We start from the raw sequence: 20,051 nt of genomic DNA, 5'->3' as shown, positions 1-20,051 counted from the left end.
CATTTTCACTTTGGTCTAAATTTCCTGACTTTTTACTTTTTGAATTCATGTTGGTTTCTCAAATTGGAAATGTAATCATCAGTCACGAGCACCCATTTTCGTGACATGACCCTTCTTGCTGTGTGTTACTCTCTCCCAGACGTTTATTTATGACACCTAAAACTATTGTTGTAGACATGGCAAAGGGCTTGTTTACAACAGCACCCCAACACTTGGAATTCGGAGGTCTGAGCACCAAAAACCATGGGAAACCTCTATGAAATGAATGTCTTTGCCTTTCTCCGAGTCGCTCGGGTAACCACTTTAGGCAACAAGCAACAGAACTGGCTGAGTTTATTTCAAGCTGAACTTTCTTATTATCCATATAATACGCCGAGAATCAAAATGGACTACGTGAGCAAATGCCACATGGAAGGAAAAACCATGAAAGATATCGCTGAGTAAAACTCCCTCCTCACATGGGCACACAGCATCTCCTGGGGGACAGTCACACAAGTGCCTTCAAAAGTTCAACATGGGCTGCTTGGAAGGTCCGAGGGGCCCGGACTGTGGAGTTAGGCCTTAAGGTCAACGAGTGGGAATCCACCGGAAAGCAATGGGAGAACATGTAACAGGGAGCTAAGGCCATTCAACGGGGAAGGAACAGTCTGCAACAATGGTGCTGGGAAACTGGACACCCACATGCAAAAGAGTGGGTGTATTACCTCCCACCACATACAAAAATTAACTCAAGATGAATTAAAGACCTATTATGAGCTAAAACTACGAAAGTCTTAGAAGAAAACATTGCAAAAACTCTTTATAACATTGAATTTGGCAATGATTGCATCGTTATGACACCGAAAAGCGCAGGCGACAAACAAAAAAATAGATGAACTAGACGTCCTCAAAATTAAGAACTTTTGTGCAGCAAAGGGCACTAACAAGAAAGTGAAAATATAAGCTATAGAAGAAAATATTTGCAAATCATATACCTAAGAAGAGACGGCTATCCAGACTGCATAGAGACCTCTCACAACTCAACAATTAAAAAAAGGTGCAAAGGACTTGAATATATATTTCTCTAAGGAAGACACACAAACAGCCAATAAGCACATGAAAAGTAGCTCAGCGTCATCAGTCATCAGAAAAATGCACATCAAAACCACAAGGAGATACCACCTCACACCCTCTTAGGATGGCAATAACAGCAGTAGTGACAGGAAGGGGAGGGGAGAGAAAAAGATGCAGAAAATAGCGTGTCAGCAAGATGTGGAGAAAGTGGAGCCCTCATATATTGCTGGTGGAAATATGAAATGGTACAGCTGCTCTGGAAAAGAGCCTGGCAGTTCCACAAAAATTAAAGAGAGGGTTACCGTGTGACCCAGCCATTCCACCCCTAAGTGGAACTGAAGACCTATGTTCACACAGGAACTCGCACACGCATGTTCACAGCAGCATGATTCACAACAGCCAAAACGTGGAAACAACCCAAATGCCCAGCATCTGATGAATGGATGAACAATAAGTGGCCCAGCCACAGAAAAGGAATGAAGGCCTGATCGATGCAGCGTGGAGGAGCCTAGAAAACACGATGCTGAGGGAAAGCAGCCAGACAGAGAGAGGCACGGAGTTTCTGTCCCCATTCACGTGACATGTGCTAGACGGGCAAATCCAGAGACGGGAAGGAGAGGGGTGGGCAGTAGTTCCTGGGCTGCGAGGATCGGGGGGAACGGGCACATGAGGTTCCTTCTGGGGCGAGGAACGTGCCCTGGAATTAGACAGTGGTGTTGGCTGCACAGCTCTGTGCCTATTCTAGAAACCACTAAAACACACACTTTCAAAGTGTGAGTTTTATGGTATGTGAATTATACTGAATGTAAAAACAAAAGTAATACTCAAAAGTTTCAAAAAGCAATGGAAGAAACCTCCCAACAAACGTGGCAGAATTACCATGTTTACCTCCACCTTACAGAAACTGCACTAAAATGACACCAGATGAAAAGGCACAAACTCACAAGCACTAAAAAGTCAGCAGAAGCGACTGCCCTGGCCTCTGGACAGTGGGCAGGGAAGTGGTGACAGCTGCGATCAGCCAAGGACTCTGGCCTTGAGGAGAAGGCGGCAGGAAACCGGCGGGGCGTACCCCGCAATCCCCGCATTCTAGAATGCTGCCGTGGGGCTCCGCACGTAGGAGGTGGAGGTCAGGCAGTCAGCAAGAGTCATAATTCCAACTTCCTGGAAGGAAGCATCCAGCGCCCCAGAAGCCCTGGTGCACATGTGGTCACGAGGCGAGCACCTCCTCTTTGGTGGACAGCTGGAGGGTCCGTCCTAAGGGGTGCTTCCCTCAGGGAATGACAACAAGCAGGGCTGACGGCCGTGCAGTGCTGAAATGAAAACCAGTGTCCCGCGGGAGAAAACAAAGAATGAGACCTCCTGCCCCTTCTCCAGGAGGCTCTCAGAATTCCAGAGACAGAATTATGTTCTCAGTAAGTCACATAAAATGGAAATAGTACCGACAGCAGCCTCTGATAACAATGCAATCAAAGCAGAAATTAATGAACTTGATCCTACGGGCAATTTACATCATTTTAGAAACTAAAAAGGGAACTAGTTTACTAAACATAAGTGGCCCTGATATGTCACTAAATTAGTAAAGAACATGAGACCAGAAATCTGTACAGTGATGTGACAGACACATTCATGCAATGACCCGCTTCTTCTGGCATCACCGACACACTTCAGGGAGCCGGGGACACGCCACAGCCCGTGGAGTTAGACACCAGTAACAGGCTCTGGTGCTCTCTGATCAGGACACAGTCCGGTTAGGGAGGGAGGCCGAGAGGCTGAGGGGGCCACGCGCTCCTTCCTGTCTGGCCCTCCCTGGCTGCCTGGCCCCTCAGGACAGCAGAAGCCATGGTTTCCAACGTCTGCTGAACAGGCTGCCAAAACAAATCAGCTTCAAAGGACGTGTCCCCAAGGACATGACAATCCCCCCTGGGTACAGCCCATTCAGCTGCAAACTCCACACACAGGCAGACGCACAGTTGCACGTGTATGCGCACAGTTGCACGTGTATGCCCACAGGGCACGAGCAGCTCACATGGTTACTCGGCTCCACCTCACACGATCGTGAAGCTGGGAGCTGTCCTACCTGCTCCCACTTGGCTCCCCCACGCCCTCCTGCAAGAGCGGTCGTGCTGGCTGGGGTGTTTTAGGCCAGCGTAAGAATGGGGGCAGGTGGAAATCTGCAGAAGAGCAGGCTAGGAGAGGGCTTTGAGAAAACACGAAGCATGCTACATCATGTTTTAACACAAGCAACCTGGTGAAAGCGTAATGACGCAGAACCAACACAAAACTGAGGTGTTGTGTGTGCGGGACACCGCACCTGCCGCTGAACGGCTCATCCCCTTTCAGCTCTCAGACAGCAGAGGCAGCAGCTCCTAGCTCACGGTGCAAGTTTTAACAAATGTCAAAGACAGGAAACCAACAGAGCAGGCTTTCCACCCACTAGGCAATTACATTAGAAATCATCAGCAAAAGATAGCTTTCTAATTCCCCTGGACAGATCTCTTTGTAATGCTTCACCATAAGAAATGGACAGGAACAACATAATGGAATTAGAAAATAATCAGACCACAACAGTAACAAAATGACTACATGCCTAAATCTGAGGCAAGCAGCTCCAAGACAACTCACAGGAAATTACAGCTTTTTAAAAGCCTACATTACAAATAGAGAAAGGCCAAAAATTAGTGAGTAGAAAAAATTCAATTTAACAAGTTAGAAAAATAACAGAAAGTACCCACAGAAAGTAGAAAGAAGGTAATAATAAAGAATAGATCAGAAACTAAGAAAAGAAACAAAGCCAATTGAGAAAATCAACAAATATAAAATTTAGTTCTTAAAAAAAAAGGTGTAAAGATACACACCCCGTTCACGACACTGATCAAGAAGAATAATCGAGAAGGTACAGATGATACTAGTAATCTAAGGAAGACGAGGGCTTCTGGTTCTGGACAAGACGACGTAGACGTGTTTCTCCCTGCTCTTTCTGGTGAGTCTCCCTGCTCTTTCTGGTGAGTACAACTAAAAACTCTGGGTGTTAACTCTGAAGGAAATATGAAAGAGCAAAGAAAATCCAAACACACAAATGCTAAACACTGACTGAGAGGGCAGAGAAGTTAGAATTCTCTGGCAAGGACTCTAAAGCATAAAGCAGCCATCGTAAAAATGCTTCAAAGAGGCTTTATGAACATATTTGTAAGAAGTCTCTACAAACTTCACAAAGAAACAGGAGATACGAAGAATGGCCAACAAACTACCCAAGTCAGTCAAAATGAAACAGATCATCTCAATATCCCTGTAGTCATTCAAGAAACTGCATCTGTTCGGAAAAGCTCCAGGAAAAGAAATCTCCAGGCCCAGATGGTTTCACTGGAGAATTTTCACCAACATCTTCAGAAAAATGACCACCACCCTAGACAATCTTTTAGAGAAAACAGGAACATACTTCCCAACTTGTTTTGTGAGGCTCTGATCACCCTGACAGCAGAAGCAGAGGTGAAGAAAGTCAGCAGGGCGCCACTGGGTAAGGCGGTACCACAGCTCCGCGACACGGCGGACGTCTCCAGGGACGAGGACCCACCAGGCGTGCTGCCGGCTGGTGTGCCCGTGTGAACGCACACAGGCGTGTGGCGTGTGTGATGGTGGTGACGAAGAAACCAGTCACAAGAGTTGTCTGGAGCGCTGGGGGTGCTCCACAGACACAAGACGTCCTGCAGAGGTCAAGTGCACGAGGGGCCAGCCCAGCCATGGATGAGAGTGGCGAGGGGCAGGGTGCGGGGCGAGCACAAGAAGCTGGAGGTGAGCCCCGGAAGCGTACATGGGGGCAGCCACTGGCCCCTCCTGGCACGGGCAGGACCTGACAGGCAGAAGGAGCTCAGGGTGAGCGGGCAGGAGTCAGACCCGGGGCGCTGACAGGACGAGGTGCTCCCTAGGTGAGGCTCCGACATGAGGCGGAGGGGAGCACCAGGCGCACCAGGCCCACCAGGCCCGAGGCCCCAGGACAAGGCGGCGGGAAGCAGAGGAGGAGGGCGACGCAGGCAGCGCCCAGCCCAGCCAGCGAGCAGCCGAAGGAGCGAGGAGGAGGGCCAGGCGCTTTCTGGAGGGAGGCCCGCGCTTCCCGAGCACCAGAACCATGGCTGGCCTGCCCTGCGGGGCGACCTGCCAGCTCTGCAGCATGACTCCTTGTCCAAAAGGAAGTGGCTCTGGGACAAAGGGCAAGTGGTGCGTGCCAGCGTGGGGACCTCCCATCGGGTCCTCTCCAAGAGGCCAAAGGAATGTCCCAAACTCCACGAGGAGGACGAGGACGGGCACCACACTTCCCATCAGGGTGTTTCTAGCGGCGGGAGCGGAAGAGGGCTGACTGTGTGGCAAGGCTGTGGCCACTGGGTGGCAGCAGCGCGCCACGGCCCACAGGCAGGCCCTCCGAGCCGCCCCGGAACCTCCCCACGCAGAACACGGTCAGCCTGTCTGACGGCGGCCTCTCGGGTCGGACCCACAGCCTTCGTTCAGGACTTCCACCCTTTGTTACCCAGGACACACCAAGCCCATGTCCCAGCGACCGGCCTGGGGTCTGGGTGCCACCCTGGCCTGGCCTCCAAGAGCTTCCGTCACACGACAGTGACAAACCTGCTCCTGCTCACTGAACCCTTGGGTGTCAGGCTTATGTCCACCTGGCCACCCAGCCACCGAGCTCGCCTTCACTTCCCCTCACATACAGCGGCCCCTGGGTGCTCATACAGAAACGACCCCAGGACTGAGGGCGCAGCTGGTCACCCGAGGCAGCCCTCCCCCACGCGGCGGGGTCTGCACATGTCTCTGAGCCGCAGAACCTGCTCTCCAAACGCAGCTTCTGCAAATGCTCAAGATGAGGGTGGGTTTGAGCTCGAGTGAGCCCACAGGCCACCTCATGGCCCCACCACACCTGCAGACGCCCCTGCGCTTCCAGAACGTCCCCAAAGCACTGGGGTGACAGGAAGAAATGGGGACTCGGCACCCAGAGCAGGGTCAGAGCCCCACCAACCTCCACTGAGGCCCCAGGAGCAGCAGTGTCCTATCTGGAAAATGGTCATTTCTGACGTCTTCCCGCCAAGGTCTGTGGCGAGCGTGCAGGGAGGTAACGCATGAGGACGCACTCTGACCATGGGAAGGCCAGCAGGACATCTGTGCTCACCGTTACCATGTGCCAGGCCGTCTCCAAAGACAACATTCCACATAATTCAACAAGGAAATGAAACACCTTGATGATATGGAAACGCTCTTTGTCAGTCTTTCTTACCCCACTGATAACGTTCAAATTAACATTTCCCCAGAGATACCAGCCAAACACACTGGCGCAGCCAGGGCCCAGTGCCATCCACTGGGTAGGAAGTGTCCCTAACACTCAGCCACAGAAAGGACCCAGGACAGGGCCTTCTTCGCCCATGTCACAGGGTGAGGGCTCACTACTTTAAGCTGCTAGCATGCCGGGCCTGGGCCCTGAGGCAAGATGTGACAGGACCCAAGTCTAGACAGGTACGAAAGCAAGGCCCCTCCAAAACCCCCCTGGACCCCTAGGCACCCACACGCCACAGGCGGCAGTCCCCCTTGGGTATCGTCCCCTCCCAATGTGGGCTCTCCTCTTAGGTCATCAGGCTCTCAGAGCCCTAGGAGGTTAGCTCTTGCCACCTGAATGGCCAGGAGGCCACCTGTGAGGCCGGCTGACAGGTGACAGGTGAGTAATCCTCTGTGGCACCCGTGCCAAGGGTCCTGTGACTCCACTGTACCAGCCGCAGCTCCCTCCCAGCCACGACGCCGACGTCCTCACAGCTTTTCAAATCCACGCACACACTCACAGGACTTCTGGTGTGTCTCTACCTTCACTTTAGAAATCATTTTCGTGCTGCAGGAACTGAAGGCACGCAGACCCCTTAAGCCCCGTGGGTGCAGAGGCGTGTGTCTGCTCATCACTTCATGGCGCTCCATGTTATACTGGCGATGTGAATTCTAATAGAGACGTGTTCTTTCTCAAGTCCTGTCAGAAAAAATATACTTCAATTCACTCCACAATCAAGACACTACATGGTTCATGAAAGTCTCTCCATGAAAAGCATGCAATGCTAAATCTGTATGCACCAAACAACAAAGCCACAAAATTCATGAAGTAAAAACTAGTTAAACTAAAGGAGAAACAGACAAATCCACAATTATAGTTGGAGACTTCAACACCCCACTCTCAACAAGTGCTAGGACAACTAGACAGAAAATCACCAACAATACAGAAGAACTCATGACCATCCACCAGAATGAGGTGCTTCACATTTGTGGAACACTCTACCCTACAACAGTGGAAACACATTATTTCCAGGCATCCGTGGACTGTTCACAAGACAGACCATACCCTGGGCCATGAAATTAACCTCAACAAGCTTAAAAGAATTAAAATCACAGAGTACATTCTCTGACTGCAATTAAATCAAACTAGAAATCAAGAACAGAAAGATAACAGGAATGTCTCTAAACACTAGGAAATTAATAACACACTTCTACGTAATCCATTGGCCAAGAGAAAACCTCAAGAAAAATTTAAAATGTACATTGAACTGAATGAAAATAAAAATACAATATATCAAAATTTGTGGTATGCAGCTAAAGTAGTACTGAGAGGGAAATTTTAGAACAAAGTGCTTAAATTAGAAAAGACAAATGGCCTCAAATGTGGAAGCTAAGATCTCATCTTAAGAAACTAGAAAAAGAAGAGCAAACTAACCCTAAATCAAGCAGAAGAATGATATAGTGACTATAAAAGTAAAAATCAATGAAATTGAAAACAGAAAAACAGTAGAGAAAATAAATGGGGAAAAAAGCTGATTCTTTGAAAAGTTGAACAAAATTGATAAACTTCTAGCTAGACTGACAGAGAAAAGACACAGTACCAATATTTATAATGCCCCAAGGACTGTTACTGCAGAATCCACAGACATTAAAAAGACAAGCAAGAGAATGCTACAAACAACTCTACACACATAAATTTGACAACTCAGAAGAAATACACCAATTCCTTGAAAATTACAAACTATCATAACTCACCCAATATGAAATAGATTATTTGGATAAACCTATCCCATTAAAGAAATTGAACTTGGCTTAAAAACCTCCCGAAAAAGGAATATTCAGGCCCAGCTGATTTTACTGGAGATTCTACCAAATGTTTAAAGAAATTAACACCAATTCTATACAATCTCTTCCAAACAATAAAAGACAAGGGAACTCCATTTGACTCATTTCCAGAGGCCAGTATTACCCTAATCAGAAACCCAGACAAAGGTAGAAAGTAAAAAGAAAACTGCAGACCAATATTCCTCATGGGCATAGATGCAAAAATCCTCAATAAAATATAAACAAATACAATCCAAAACTGTATACATATAATCATACATGATGATAACATGGGATTTATACCAGGGATGCAAGGCTGGTTCACTGCTCAAAACATTCATCAATGTGATCCATCATGTTAACAGCAAAGCAGAAGTCACATAATTGTACCAACTGGTGTATGGGAAGCACCCTGTTTCCCCGAAGGTAAGACCTCGCCAGACAATCAGCTCTAATGTGTCAGCAAAAATCAAAATAAGACCCGGAATTATAGTAAATTATATTGTTATATTATATATATTATATTATGTCATATAATATTATATTAATTATATTATGTTATATTATATTATATTATGTTATATTCAGACTTATAGTAAAATAAGACCAGGTCTTACGTGAATTTTTGCTCCAAAAGATGCATTAGAGCTGAATGTCTGGCTAGGTCTTATTTTGGGAGAAACACGGCATTTGACAAAATCCAGCACACATTCATGACAATTCTCAGCAAATTAGAAATAGAGAAGAACTTCCTCAACTGGACAAAGAGCATCTACACAAACTTACAGTTAACATCCCACTTAAAGGTGAAAGACTGAACATTCCTCCCCTCCACCCCCACCTCGGTCGGGAGAAAGGCAAGGACGTCCTGCTCACACCACTTGTCCAACATAGCACTGGAGCCCTGGCCATTGCAATAAGGCAAGAAAAGGAAATAAAAGGCACACAGATGGTAAAAGAAGAAATAAAACTGCTCTATTTGATGATGACAGGATAGTCCATGTAGAAAATCCCATGAAATCTACAAAAAGTCTCTTATAAGCAGTAAGTGTTAGGAAGGTCACAGGATACAAGATCAACATATAAAGTCAATTGTATTTCTACAGACAAGCACTGAACATATGGAAACAAAAACACAATACCATTTAAACCCACTTAAAAATGTGAAATCCTTTGGTGTTGAGTCTAACAAACATGCAAGTACTGATATGCTGCAAACTACCAGGCACTGACGAAAGAAAGAAAAGATCTAAATGAGTGTAGAGACACATCATGATCATGGATGGAAGAGTCAGCACAGCGAAAATGTCACTTCTCCCCAAACGGATCTATGAGTCTCATGCATTTCCTACCCCAATCCCAGTAATAATTTTTGTAGAGACAGGATTCCCCTAAAATGTACATAAAGAGGCAAAGACACTAGAATAGGTAAAAGAACTTTGAAAACCCCAAGTGGGAGAAATCACTTTGTTGTTCAGACTCTCCATGCGGCTACAGCGATTAGGACAGTGTGGACCTGCTAGGACAGACACGCAGGTGGACGGCACAGAACAGAGAACCCAGAGACACGCCCACAGAACAGCCGCCAGATGTTTCTGAACAAAAGAGCAAAAGCACCGAAGTACCGGCAGCACAGTCTTGTCCACAAATGATGCTGGAGTAACTGGACATCCTGAGGCAGCGAGTACGTACGCCGACCACCGCACTGCTCACCTCATGAATGCAGGACCAGGGCCTGGTGAGGACTTATCACATGACACTGAACTCCCAGCCAACAGCCAGCACCAGCCAGGGTCCTGCCCACCGGCCGTCTCGAATGTCCACTGCCTGGGGCTTCAGAACTGCCCACGCTCGGAACGTGGACAGATACACTGTTACTGAAACTGCTCCCTGTTGAGTGCGTTTTAAAGCAGCGAGAGGTAGCTGGGCCGCTTCCTTCCCTCTGTGGTGGGTCTTTCTTCTGATGTTTGTGGTCACGTCAGACCTCCCATCGTGGCTCTGCACCATCTGTCCCCTACCTACCTTCTTCCTGTCACCCACTTTCATGCCGCCTGCTCTTAGCCTCTCTGAACCATGTCCTGCTCACAGAGTCTGTCCCTTGGTATGCTGGACTACAGACCTGTCCCCACACATGCATGCACCACTGTCACCAATTCTCCAGCTCTCCTGAACCCTCGCCCCTTTCCTCTGCACTTTCTCCTCTGCCCCACTGACACTGGCTTGATGGTGTTTGGCCACTGGCATGCTGGCTGACATGATGACAGCAGAGGCTTCAACAAGCCTGTGAGTGTGGGATTTTTCTCTTTGCTCCTGCTAGTCCCTCAAGAGCATGGCTCGAGCAGCTCCTAGTACAAGGAGGACTCGCTTAAAGCCTCGATGAGCCAGCCTTGCTTCTGTGAGCTGCTGTACCCTGAGGTCACTTGTTATACGGCAGTACTGACGAATATGACATCTGACAATTAAGTTCGCAAACTCATCCTACAGAAAGTGCTCCACACCTCGCTGCTGAATTTCACTAAGGTCACCTTCGAAGTCCTCCTCTTGGGAAGCTATGCACCAACGCCAGCGCCTAGTTCACCCTTCAAAGCCATTTTGGAACTCTTTTTCTGGAATGGCCATCAGAGCTGTCATCGTATTATGCCTGATGTCCTGAATGTCATCAAAATGTCTTCCTTTCAATATTTCCTTTATCTTCAGGTAAAGAAGAAGTCACTGGGGGCCAGATCAGGTGAGTAGGGAGGTGTCCCAATACAGTTATTTGTTTACTGGCTAAAAACTCCCTCACAGACAGTGCCGTGTGAGCAGGTGCATTGTCGTGATGCAAGAGCCATGAATTGTTGGCAAAAAGTTCAGATCGTCTAACTTTTTCATGCAGCCTTTTCAACACTTCCAAATAGTAAACTCAGTTAACTGTCCAGTTGAAACAAATTAATAATAAATAATTTCTATGATATCAAAAACAGTTAGCAACACCGTTTTGACTCTTGATTTGGACTGACGGACTTTTTTGGCCATGGAGAACTGGCTGACTTCCATTGTGCACTTTGATGTTTTGTTTCAGGGTTATATTGATACACCCATGTTTCACCAGTGATAACATGGCCCAAAACATTGTCTTGCCTCTCCAAAAGGACCTGGCAAACTTTGACTCTCCTTTGCTTTTGTTCATCGCTGAGCTCCTTCGGGACCATTTTTGCACACACTTTTCTCATACCAAGGTTTTCAGTTAAGATTTTTATTTTTCTGTATCGACGTTTACTTGGTCTACTATGCTTCTCACAGCCGAAAACTTTGCTGCACAATTCAACAAATTTTTTGCAATGTTTTCATCAGTTCTGCTCATTACTGGCTGCTCTGACCTCTCTTCATCAGTGACGGGTTGTCTTCCCTCGGAAAAACGTTTAATACATTTGTATACCGCGTTTTCTTCATGGCATCATTCCCATAAACTTGCACTAACGTCACTGATTTCACTTCCACTCTTGTCAACTTTAACAAAAAATTTAATGTTTGGTCACTGCTCTAATTCAAGCTCAGACATTCTCGCAACTGCACACAAAAACACGCAACAACAATAATGAACAGCACTCGGCAAGACACCGCCACACGGCAACGCAAACACAGCTGTGGGCCACTGATAGACCGAGGTTATGAAACCTTCCCGAGCTGTTAGTACAGTGCTGCTGATGGAAGCGCACGGTGGCAAGTTCGCAAACTAATTGTCAGACCTCGTCCACTTCACTCAAGCTAGTGCCTCAACTTAAAATCCTTCAGAACACAGCTCAGATTCCCCCACACCTGTAAGTCCCAAGACACAAGGCCTGTCCCACCTCTCAGTCACCACAGCAAGCTAGCCGTGCACTCCTCTGACCTCTCTCCTCTCCTTGGGAGACGTGAGGCGGGCAGCTGTGCTGAACGTGCTGGAGTTCCCCCAGCGTCCAACTGTAAGAGCGGGCACGGAACTCTTGTGACAACTGCAGCCAGCCCCACACCTGGCCAGGCGCCGGGCCACGCACTTCGTCCGCGGCAACTCTTCAAATGAGCAGTCGCTATTATGACCGGAAATAAGCCCGGACATGTGACGTGACCTGCCTCAAGGGTGAGTAGGGGCTGCGTGCAAGGCTAACGGTGCACAGGCCGCCAGTCAGGCTGCAGGCCCGGGGCCCGCCCGCCCCTCCACCCTCTGCTCCAGAGGCCCCGCGCTGGCCGCTCCCCCTTCCCTGCCTGCGTCTTACAGGAGCACCGAATGGTGCCCAACTCCCATCCCCGGCACCTGTGGCTGGTGACTGGTCCGCTTTAAGTCTCACGTCATCGCCAGTCAATCTGGACATCGGCGATTAAGCAGCCTCCCAGCACCTGCTCTTAGGCTGGTTGACAGTCAGTCTAAACCTTCTCTCTGAAAGTGGAGGATAGGTAGATTAACAAGTGAGTAAAAAATAAGCGAATGAACACCAGACTGCCATGTTTTCAACCCGCCCAAACCAGAGGCAGTCATGAGTCCAACAAGGATGCGATTTCTAGTGGCACAGAGGACACGTCCTCACAGAAGAGCAAGCTTAAACACGCACAGCCAGACGGATTAGAAGTCAGAGGAAAACGAATACAGAGTTGCTGGCACAGTACCCCAAGTACCAGGATCGTCAGAATGTGCCAGCTCAGCTTGGGGGCGCCTCCTGCGTCTTTTGCTCTGCTGTGATCTGTGGCACTTTGTGCCAGGTGCCCCCCCCAGGGAATCCCACGCAGCACAGCAGTGGGTCTGGGCAGTGGCGTGACCGACACTCCTGCACCGCCCGCCCTGGGCCTGGTCGTGTGACCCGTTCAGGCCAGCAGGCCCTTCACGGACGAGGAGGCCGGACACAGGTTCCTGCCAGCGGCTCGTCCTGGGCTCCTGCAAGCCACCAGGAGAGAAGCCAGACGAACCCAGAGCAGCCTTGAACCGAGACGCACGCGTGGGGCCTGGCTGGCAGGTTCTCACCGCAGCCACTTCACCCGTACATGCTAGGTACACATTTAATCTTGGAGACTTTTCGTCACCACCATGCAGTTCTCATACATATCCAGATCAAGAAGGATTCTTCCATGTCACCTAACACCCAGTCTCTGCTCACGTTTCCAGCTGCCCCACAGATGCCTTTTCACAGTCGCTCTGCTCAGTAATAACTAAATCAGATTTCCAGATGGCTTTTCTGACATTTTATTCTGGAGCTGCCCCCTCCCTTTTTACATGCATTTTATTTGTTGAACATACAAGTCATCTTAGAATCTTCCAAATTCTACATCTGGCTGAGAGCCCGCTCAGATTTTGAATGTCCGTCCCCTGGACTAGAATTTCTGTAAACTTCCCACGGTCAGAGCAGGCGGCCCCCTCTCCTGGTGCTGTTGTTGACGAGGGGCTGGAGGTCTCTCTGTGGTCTCTCTGTGACCAGTCGTTTCTGTAAGTAAGAACTGTGCCTCATCCACTGTTCGAAACTCAGTCTCGCAGAAAAAGAAGGATGTGTGATGGATTCTTTCCCTGTTACTTACTGTTGATTAAAACAGTGAGGAGGTTTATCAGAAGCACCACACTTCTCTTCTTGTCACGCAGATTCATTAGGACTCACGGATTATTATGTATGTGCTGTACGTCAGTCCAGTTATTTTTGAGGTCACAATGTCACATCTCTGGTACCCAGAGCCGTTAAGGTGGCCCATGTGTGATTTTGAAATGACCTCATCAGTCCTGTGAGCTACCTTACTCTTAGCCAAAACCAGCTGTTCCAGGCCCGTCGTGCACATTTCTCTGATTGTGTAATAAATCACATCTCCAAGACACGTGCCCTGTTAGTAAACAAACAGAGCCTAGAGACCACAATCTGGGTGGCAGAGGTGTACAGAACTCCTGGAATTCTTTCCACAAAACGTGCTAGAATACATTTTTTAAAAAAGCTCAGCCAGACAATGGACTATTATTCAGTGACAAAATATGAGCCATCAAGCTGTGAAAAAACACAGAGGAACACAAAGCGTGTCATGTTAAATGACAGAAGCCAGTCTGAAAATGCTGCAGACTATAGTCATCTTCTAGCCCAGAGAATGATACAAGAATTCAGAAAGACTGAAACCACACAGGGGTATCTGTGGCCACAATAGAATTAAATGAAAAATAATCAGGGTGGCCGGATGGCTCAGTTGGTTCGAGTGTGAGCTTTTAACAACAAGGTTACCATTCATATCCCACATGGCCAGTGAATGGCGCCCCCCACTAGACTGAAAACAACGGCTAGAGCTTGGAGCTGAGCCGCTGGTGGGCAGCTGGCTGGCTCAGTGGTTGGAGCGCGTGCTCCACGTGCTCCTAACACCAAGGTTGCCGGTTCAAGTCCCACATGGGCCAGTGAGCTGCGCCCTCCACAACTAGATTGAAAACGACTTGACATCCTGGAAAAACAGTTTCCCAATATTCCTCAATTAAAAAAAAAGAAAAGAAAAAGAATCAACAGAAAGGTGTCATGAAATTCCCAAATACCAGAAAATTAAGCAATACCTTCTAAACAACTCACAGTTCAAAGAAATAAATTGTAAGAGAAATTAGAACTATTTTGATAATAGAATGACTTTTGAAAAAAACTACACATCAGAATTTGTGGGGTGCAACTAAAGCAGAGCTTGGAGAAAAATGTGGGATTATATTGGAAAAGGCCAAAATCAATGACATAGCTTCTACCTTAGGAAGCTAGAAAAAAGACAACACATTAAGTCCCAAGTAAAGAAGGCAGGTGTGGCAGGCACAGTGACGTCCCTGCCCCAAAGACACCCCTGCCGTAGCCCCTGGGACCTGTGAACATGTGGTCTCATCTGGCAAAGGGACTCTGCAGCTGTGACTGAGCTTCCAGACCTGAGATGGGAGACTACCTAGCGGACTAGCGGGCGGGCCAGTATGGTCACAGGAGCCTTTAAAGGAAGAACGTCTCTGAGCCGGGTGGAAAGGACAGGGAAGCTGGATGGAGGGTCCAAGAGGCAAGCAGCCTTGCTGAGGCGGGAAGTGGGGGGGCGGCATGGGCCAGGAAGCAGACTCCCCCCGAGTTTCCCGAAAGGCAGAGGCCTGCGTCCCCCGAGGGTAGCCCCGGGAGAACTGTGCTGGAATTCCGCGCTACGGAACTCGAAGGTAGTTCGGTTGTATTGTTTGAACCGCTGAGTCTGTGGTAATATTTAAAGGCAGCTATAGGAAATGAACACAGTAGGAAATGACAAATATGAATGGAAATGAATGAAAACATAGACAACAATAAAGGAAAGGAAAACAGTAATCTAGAAATATAATAAAAAAAGAGAAAAACTCCTGGATAAAGAGAGAAAGAGAGAAAAGAAAAATCCCAAATGACAAATATGAAAGGTCAGTTGTCATTACAGACCCGACAGGTATCAAAATGATAGCGTGAGATATTATGACAAACAACATCAGCCCAACATATATGTCAACTTAGATGAACTGGACAATTTAAAAAAAACACAACTTCCAAAACTGACACAAACTATGAAAGGAATTTGAATGCCCTTACAGATATTGAAAAAACTGCATTTGTTGTAAAACACCTTCCCGCCAAAAAGACTCCTGGCCCTGGACATTCTGCCAAACGTGTACAGAAGTGATGACACAAATCTCACACAAACTGCTTGAGGAAAACAGAGGAAGAGGGAATAAATCCAAAGTCGTCACATAAAGCAAGCAGAAGTCTGATTTTAAAATCTGACAAGGATGTGAGCAAAGTGAAAGCTGCAGGCCAGTATCTATTGTGACAATCAGGTGTAAAACTCACCAAAACATCAGTTAAAAAAAAATCCAAGAATCATGACCAAGTAGGATTTATACCAGCAACCCAAAATTGGTTCCACATTTGAAAATCTATCCATATAATTCACCACATTAACAGGATATAGCAAAACATTATCATTTTAACAGATGTAAGAAAAATCATTTGACAGAGTGCCGCTCAGAGCGACACTCACGTGGACGGCAGACAGGAAAGGAGAGTGAGAAACTCTAATCTGCGGGCCTATCTTTTAGAGAGGAAGGGGCACGCCGCTATGCTTCTCTCGGTAACATGGTGACATGGTGGCCTCAGGCACCTTCTGGAGACCCCGATCTGACTGGCCTCTGAGGAAGGGAGGAGGGCCAGCCAGCTGGGTGACCCCGACACTGCCTGCCCACGCCTGACTGAGCGGGGCCCAGGGGGTTCCCGGTGACTGCTCCCCCCACAGGAGAAGGGCATGTGCCTGCCCAGGTGCCCCGCACGCCCTGTGGGGTCGCTCTGAGCCTCACGACCGAGGACATCTGGGCACCGAGTGGGGGTGGGTTGGAAGGCAGCTCCCTCTGCGAGAGGGGCCCTTGGATTTACAGAATGAAAAAGTAGCTTTGGTTTCTCGCTGTGAACTATTTCACCCCCGAAACACTAAAAATTATGACACCAGTGTACGCGACCCTAAGAAGCAACAAATGTTCCCATTGCTCTAATTGCTTCCGCCTGTTTTCAAACAGATGAAACACAAGACTGAAGAGCCCTGGCCCAGCAGCCTCCTCTCGCTCCCTCTCTCTCTCGCCCCACCCCACCCCGCACACAGCTGGCTTCTGCGTGAGCCCCTCGGCACCAATGCGTCACACCACACATGTCCTAGTGCTGCTTCTGTCAGGACGGACCCCACAGATGCGCGCGGGCCTGTTTTCACTCTGTGTGCTGTGTGTTTATACGCAGCACCCCCTACCAAGCCCCAGTGGACGCCTGAAACCCAGATAGTATCAAACTCTATTTAACTAGGTTCTTCCTTCACATACATCCCTATAGTTTAATATACAAACTAGGCACAGTAAGAGATGACCAACGACTAATAGTAAAACAGAACAATAACAATATACTGTAATAAAAGTTATGCGAATGTGGTCTCTCTCTCCAGTAATTGTATACTTTCCAGTCCATACCTGCTCCTGAATCCCTTCCAGGGAGTACATGGCTTGGTGTCTCCCGTTTCAGGGGGTCCCTTGCTAAAGTCCTTGTAGAAGCTCAATGCTTTGTAACAACACGCTGCCATCAACCAGAACACGTTTTCTGCTCATGCTTTCCACCCACAAACTGAATGCCTTCTCCATCTTAACTAAGCACTTATCACACACCATGGCTGGAACTTTTACAGTTTCAGATGCAAGAGTAAATTTAGCACGAGTTTCTTTTTCCTTTTTCACAATTTTCACAGATAGAAGATTCATTCTTACCACAGATCTCAGCACGCTCAGCACCCAACTTTTTCCTTTCCTCGTTAAGTCGAGAGCTTTCACCTTGTCACACTGGGGAAGCACTGCACGGCTTCTCTGTGGCACATCTGAACTGCCCTCACCACTACTCTTGTGCTTTGGGGCCACTGTTCAGAAAAATAAGAGTGACGGGAACACAAGCTCTGCGGTGCCCACAGTCAGTCTGACAACAAGATGGCTAAGTGGCTAACGGGCAGCCAGTATCTACGGCACGGAGACACCAAAGGGCTGACTCACGTCCCAGGTGGGATGGAGCACTCAGAACGGCACCAAATTTAAAACTCAGGAATTATTCATTTCTGGAATTTTCCATTTAATATTTTTGAACTATGGTTAACTGCAGGTAATCCATGATAACAAACCACAGGAAGAGAGACCCCTGATGGGTGGGGGGGACTGCTGTATCTAGTCCCATGTAAACTGGACATTTCCGAATATTTGCACAGGCACCTGCTCAGATGTGTCTCCTCGTGCACGGTGCCTCGTTTTCCTCATGTATATTCCAAGCAGCAGGGCTGCGGGGTCCTGGGGACACAGCAATCCTCCACCTCCCTGGAGACAGCCAGGCTGCTTTCCCAGGTGGGAGCCTGGCCTGGCTCCCCCAGCAGCACCAAAGGCCCCCCCAGCATGCTGGTTGCCCTTCCATATCTTCAGCCCACATCTGCTAGCGACATTATGAAGCGGCCCCTCCCCGGTCCCCCTTTTCATTCCTGGGGCTGAGGGAGGCTGGGCCCCTCACTGGACACCGGCCAGCATTTCCTCCTCTGTGGCTCCAGTAATCCTCTGCCTCATTTTCAAGGACCATTATTCCTTTGCCTTCCTGATCAGTGGCCTTCTTTACCCAGTCTGCACACAGGCCAAGCCTCTGAGGACATAAGGAGGTGCTCAGAGGACACTGAGGACCCTGGGCTCCTGCTGGGACGTGGGGGGTGTGGGGGGGCGAGGCACTTGGGGACAGGCCTGGAGGGCTGGTGGAGCCTGCAGACTGGAGGTCAGGGGTAGGTTCAGGCTCAGGCTCCTGTTAGGTGCCCAAGAAGACCCTGTGGAGGGCAGTTGGCTGGGCCAAACGCATCTCGGCAGAGAGGTGCCCACGCCACATCCCTGTGAGGGGAAAGCCTGGCAGAGCAGGTGAGTAACACTGCGCCACTCAATGGCGGACAAGAAAAAGAGCACACGTGAGGCCAGGAAGGAGCATTCCCAGGGGTGGGGAAGGCGGGGCTGGTGTGGCATCAGCCACGAGAGGAAAGGTTTTCAGAAAGGAGCAACAGAACAGCCAATAATTCAGGGACTTGAAAACTCGGCAGGTGGTGCATAAGCTGTGTCCCGAGGTGGGAGTCTGGCCAAATGCGGACAAGGCTGCAGATCAGCGTTTTTCTAAAACTTTGGGCCAATCATTAAAGGTAACTAGGAGCCACAGATACTTAAAAAGAAAGGAATTAAAGTTATTATTTGTGATAATGTGATTCGGTACCTAATATGTCCCAACTTATGAGAACCAACAGAACACAGTTTACTGATGGCAGATAAAGTAAGGAGGTAAAAATAAATATCTTTACTATCTATCAGGAATAATTACAATGGAAACCAAGAATACAAAATATAAAATGATCAAGGATGACAGGAATAAGGAGTGCGTAAGCTCTTCACAAGAACACCGTCAAACTGCACCGCCTGCCTGGAGAGGAACCGGGCCGCGAGCCCTGCCCGCCGCTTCCCTGAACTGGAAGACCCTCCCTCCCAAGAGAAATGCGCCATCTTGATGGCGGGCCAACCCAAACCCAACTGCGGTTTTCAGATCTGACCGAGGGGCTCTAACGCTCGCCTGGAAGCACAGAGAAGCGAAATCAACTAGAGTGTTGGAGAACAAACGGTAAAATGGGAAATACAGTGGCTGTTTTGCAGAAACAGACAGATACCCGTGAGATGCAACGTGTCCAAGCGGGCTAACGGGCAGCCACACTTCCCCGCAGCAGGGAAACTGACTGTCGCACCCTGACACACCTGGCCGGTCCTTTCACGCCCTCAGACACCTGGCTGGTCCTTTTACAACAAAAGGCAACAGAGGCCAGGGGCCGGCGGGCGGCACTGCCGTGTGTGCTGGGGCTGCGCCTGCAAACCCGCCTCCAAGGTCCCCGGCTCAGCTTCTCTATGGCGGGACAGGAAATGGGCACCACTCAGGGCTCCGACCGCGCCCACCCACAGCTCACAGCCCCGGGGACCGAGGCCAACACGGGGAGCTGGCTCTCTAGGGCAAAGGCCGCCATGCGGGGCTCCGCGGCTGCTGCGTGCCCACCTGGAGCCCAGCCTCTCCCCGGCCAGGCTCCCCTCTGTGGCTGCAGGACTGACGTCCTCTCTCCATGGCTGCCAGCATCCCCAGTGCCTCTCGGGCTGCCAATCTCTGGCTTCCTCCATCTCCGACTTGTCGCCCATGTTGACGGGGTCAGGCCACCCAGATCACCAGCCTCTGACCCACTCCAAGACCACAAACTAGAGCCTTAATGTCATCTACAAAATGCCTCTGCCAGGCAACACTACCTAGTCAAGGCCATGTCCCACGTGTCGCCCACTCAGGAGGGGGGATTAAGCGAGG

At 49.0% G+C, this 20,051-nt stretch overlaps 1 protein-coding gene across 23 annotated transcripts in view; it reads right to left on the bottom strand.

Annotated features, from left to right (window-relative positions):
• Positions 1–20,051, bottom strand: part of PCBP3 (poly(rC) binding protein 3) — a 182,174-nt gene that overhangs the window by 59,147 nt on the left and 102,976 nt on the right. The window contains exon 1 of one of the 23 annotated variants that reach the window (XM_081066097.1): positions 12,012–12,253. The exons of the other annotated variants lie outside the window; for them this stretch is intronic. The gene's annotated coding sequence lies outside the window, so the exon portion shown is untranslated. Of the gene's footprint in view, positions 1–12,011; positions 12,254–20,051 lie in introns of those variants that run through there. 23 annotated transcript variants of the gene reach the window in all.

This window comes from Rhinolophus hipposideros (genome assembly GCF_964194185.1).
Source record: "Rhinolophus hipposideros genome assembly, chromosome: 2".
Taxonomy (NCBI): domain Eukaryota; kingdom Metazoa; phylum Chordata; class Mammalia; order Chiroptera; family Rhinolophidae; genus Rhinolophus; species Rhinolophus hipposideros.
This window is presented reverse-complemented; position numbering and strand designations above follow the sequence as displayed.